The following is a 3951-nucleotide window of genomic DNA, read 5'->3' as shown; positions in this document are numbered from 1 at the left end:
CTGCTCTCCACAAGGGCAGGGCAGAGTTTGCTTCTGTTGGCTCCAAGGCACCATTTTGTGCTCTGCCCTTAGAGTGGGCAGGGCAGGGTTGCCTTTACTTGCTTGGTCACTTAATGCTGCCCTCCTAGAGGGCAGTCTGCCCTTGTGGAGGGCAAGGTTGCTTCCTCCATTGTGATGCGGCACGCTTCTCTCCCCTTTGGCCACGCTTTCCTTTGTGTCACGCTTCTTAGGCCACGCTTTTCATTTTCTTTTCTTTTCTTCACCTATAATGAACCAAACAACCACTCAAAGTATCACTAATTTCAAGAGGCTTATAAATCAATTAAAATGCAATTAAAATTAGCTTAAACCTCATGATTTAACATTAATTTCATAGTGGTTGCTTGATTTAGAGAAGATGTGCATTTTCACTCCAAATCCTTTACTTAGGATGCAAGAAAGTGCATAAATGCTAACAAAACAAGTGAAATTAGCTTGAAAAATGGGTATATGATGACTTGTCATCAAGTACTCGGGAAGACGTAATGGGACATAATCTGTGCCCATACGTGAGCCTCTAAGGTAAGCGGGGAAGCCGAGATTCCCTTAGGACGGGAACGATGGTATCCAAAGATCCATTTGCTGCCAGGTTGGGTGATAACTCTAAGAACAGCGTCCCAATCAAAGGTGTACGCCTGGCATTTGATGTCGGCTTTCTGAAAAGCGTCCAATCCTTCTGGAGCAGGGGGGAGATCTAAGGCTTGCTGAATGGCCTCTTCTGTAATGGGGACTTGCTTCTGGCGTAAATAAACTAACTACAGAGTCGGCAGGTGGAAGTTGGAGTAGAACTCAACAACCCAAGAAAGATTAACCTGTCGTGGCTGTCTCTGTAAGAATCCCCAATGTCTTTATGCAATTTGTGGCTCAACAAATTCAGCAATACGAGGCGGAAGGATAAGAAGGTGTTCATTGTTGTAATTTCGAGCTGCCAGAATAGGGAACATCTGCTCACAATAGCGATTTGGAAATCGTGCAGTGTGCTTTGCTAGGAAGGCTCTCTCCTTTTCATCAACCTTGATAATCCTTTTAATTCTTTTTGTTGAGGGCTTGACTACAGTTGAAGAAGGCTCTGACACTAATGCTCTCTTCGTTCCTTTCCTTGTGGTGGGTTTAGGGGTAGCTTTCTCTTTGCCTTTCTTAGTGGCCATTCTGAAAAAGGGAAGAGAAAGTAAGTTAAATCCAAAGAGATAGAGCAAGGAAGGGGATTGAGTGAGTGATAATCAGTGCACGGTAAAGATGAATGAAATATACACATGGTCATGACAACATGTGAAAAGATCAATAAAGGGAATAGAACAAGTGCATGATAGGGTAAGTAGATGCAAGATGATTATTGGCATGTCGGCAAGGGCATGAGTAGCATAGATCAAGCATCACTTCGTAACAAACTATCACGTTTGTATTGGCAATTAAATTCAATTAATAAAATAGTAAAGGGAATTTGTGAAAAGCATGCATTGAATAGTAGAATAGGATAATGTAGAAAAGTGCATAATGCCACATGGGCTTTTTCACAAACACATAGCATGCATGGTAAATAATCCAATGAAAATAATAAATTGAACATGCAAGCAACCCCTTTAAAAATATAATTGCCAAACAATTATGAAACAATTCACAATGACCAAATAAATTTCCAACACCAATAAAAAGGAAAGAAAAAGAAAACATATGCAATGAAAGTAAAAAGAAAGAGAAAGGAAGAAGAAAACATAACTAAAGAAGAAGAATAGAAAAGTGAGGAGGGAAGAAGAAAAGAAAAACCTTGATAATGGTGGGAAGAGAGAGAGAAAGTAGAAATTGAGAATGAGGGAAGAAGGAAGAAGGGGGTAAAGAAAGAAAGGGAGGGAAAAGAAAAAGTAGGATTGGGGGAAGAGAAAGATAAGATATGTGGCAAATTAGGATAAGCTGTGCGGCGCAAGTGACGCGGACGCGTGAGGGACGCATTTGCGCGAATGCGCATTAAGTGAATCGACGTGGACGCGTCGGTCACGCGGACGCGTGACACATGTTATGCTACTGGAGCGAGGGCAGCCTCGAGCTCGCACTACTCTCTGTTCGAATTTTTATTTTTGCCAAATGTTGGGTGACGCGGTCGCGTGGGTCACGCGATCATGTGAGTGGCCATTAGAAGGATATGACGCGGACGCGTGAGCCATGCGTCCGCGTGGGAAGAATTTGTGCGTTCAGCACCGATCCATCACCACCCTAGCATAACTTTCGGTCGTGCACCCATTTTACGTTGAATTCCAGGGCACGCGGCCGCATGAGTGACGCGGATGCGTGGGAGGCTAATTTTTGCACTTGTCGAGGACGCATCAGCGACACGGTCGCATGTGATGATTTATGCCAAAGGCACGCCTCCAGCCACACTCTCGTGTGACTCTCTGTTCACTTTCTTATATTCTCGGATCCACTTGCGACGCGGACGCGTCAATGGTGCGGTTGCGTCGCGTGAAGAATTTTTTTTAATGCAAATGCAGTATGCAGATGAGATGCAAGATAGAGGCAGTAGTATAGAGAAGAGTTATAGATGAGTGATGCCAGGGCATCTAGGCCAGTTTCACTGACCTTTTCTTTACTGTTTTAGGGTAGTTTCGTGCATTTTCCTAGTAAACAAGGCAAGTTTTGGGTGAAAATACACTTACACCTTCATTCAAGCAACTATATTGTGAATTTTGCATGATTTCATGAGATTTTTTGCCAGAATTACATGATATTTTAATGATGCATAATCTCATGATTTTGGCTAGAGCTTTGATGCACTTTAATTGCTTGATTTCAGGACACATGAAGCATGGAAGAATCATGTTGGCATTCACGTTAACTAAGTTAACGCGACTACTAACGTGGGATGGCAATTGGCTTGCAACGTTAATGAGAAAAGTGATCACCAATAACGCCTGTGAAGCCACTTCATAGCCTACGTTAAGAGCCACGTTTACTAAGTTAACGTGGTACTTAACGTAGAAGGAAAGGAGGACTCCACGTTAATGAGAAACGTGAACTCCAATAACGTTTCTCCTCAATGCTAGTGGTAAAAGTGAACACCACTAACGTTGGGAAACTAGGCAATGCCCCACGTTAAGAGTCACGTTAACTAAGTTAACGTGAACTCTAACGTGGACAAGGATCAACACTGCCAACGTTAGTGACACTCACTTTTGTCACTAACATTGGATCATTTTCATTGCCTACGTTAACTCTCACGTTAATATTGTTAACGTGGAGTGGGGTTCAAAGAACCAACGTTAATGACACTTACTTTTGTCACTAACGTTGGAAGCCACATTACTACGTTAAAAGCCACATTAACTTAGTTAACGTGGGTTCTAACGTAGGGGATTAAGGCAATTAGGCGTTAGTGACAAAGGTGAGTGTCACTAACGCTCTCGAAGGTGATAGGTGCCCACGTTAAGAGCTACGTTAGCTAAGCTAACGTAAGACCTAATGTAGGAGGCAAAAGGCAAGCAACGTTAATGGGAAAAGTGATTACCATTAACATTTGCGAAAAGGGGCACAAGCCAACGTTAATGGGAAAAGTGAGTCCCATTAACGTTGGCCAAGAATTGAGAAGGAATGTTAGAAGTCACGTTAAGACTTCTAACGTTGAGAATAACGTGGGCATATAAGGGTGGAACGTTAGTGGAAAAGGTGAATGCCACTAACGTTCTCGCACCCAGAAATGTATTCCACGATTAATCTCACTAAATGCCCAAGCCTAATTCATATTTCTCTGCAAGCTGGGCCCACTAAAGATGAGGATTGCTTCAACTCATGGTCCAAAGCCCACATCCAAGACTTGAAGAACTCACTAGAAGATCATGAAGAGTAGTATATATAGGAGTAGTTTTGAACTAGAGAGGAACTTTTTGCACCTCGGAGAACTACTCTCTGCATATTTACTTTTCT

This window comes from Arachis duranensis, chromosome 4 (genome assembly GCF_000817695.3).
Source record: "Arachis duranensis cultivar V14167 chromosome 4, aradu.V14167.gnm2.J7QH, whole genome shotgun sequence".
Taxonomy (NCBI): domain Eukaryota; kingdom Viridiplantae; phylum Streptophyta; class Magnoliopsida; order Fabales; family Fabaceae; genus Arachis; species Arachis duranensis.
The sequence above is the reverse complement of the archived record's forward strand: the minus strand, read 5'-3'. Positions refer to the sequence as shown.